The sequence below is a fragment of the Neophocaena asiaeorientalis genome, unplaced genomic scaffold (genome assembly GCF_003031525.2).
Source record: "Neophocaena asiaeorientalis asiaeorientalis breed wild unplaced genomic scaffold, Neophocaena_asiaeorientalis_V1.1 scaffold15, whole genome shotgun sequence".
Classification (NCBI taxonomy): domain Eukaryota; kingdom Metazoa; phylum Chordata; class Mammalia; order Artiodactyla; family Phocoenidae; genus Neophocaena; species Neophocaena asiaeorientalis.
The window spans coordinates 3,454,883-3,455,532 of NW_020185328.1; positions in this window are offsets into that span (position 1 = coordinate 3,454,883).

Consider the following 650-nt stretch of genomic DNA (forward strand, 5'->3'; position numbering starts at 1 on the left):
AGAGGGGTGATTTGTCTTTGACTGCCTGTTCAAGCTGATTCCAGGATGAAGGAAACCCATAGCATTTATTAGAGGTTTCTGACTCAATTGTCCGAAGCTCATTGCCAACCAAACAAGTATACAAATAATATCTCCAGGTCAGAGTAAATCAAACTGAGCTCCTGAACCAAGGATAAGGAGAATATAATTTCCTTCTCAGTAAATTAAATTATCCAGATCTGGCTACCACCTGCTTGCCCTCCCTGCCAGATATGGGTAATGGATCCAGTTCCCCTGAAGGATGGAATAAAAATGCTGTTTGTTGGGACTTCCCTGGTGGCGCACTTGTTGAAAATCCGCCTGCCAATGCAGGGGACATGTGTTCGAGCCCTGGTCCAGGAAGATTCCACATGCCACGGAGCAGCTAAACCTGTGCACCACAACTGCTGAGCCTGTGCTCTGGAGCCCACGAGACACAACTCCTGAGCCCGGGTGCTACCAAAAAAAAAAAATCTGTTTGCTGAGTTGCCGTTTGCATAAAGATCAGAAATATCTATGCCTTTGGATTTGGCACCTGAAGGCACTGATTACATTGGTGGTTTTTACACTGAAATAAAATTCCTAGGAGGCCACTGGTTATTAGTTAGGCATTCCTTTAAGGCAATAAATAG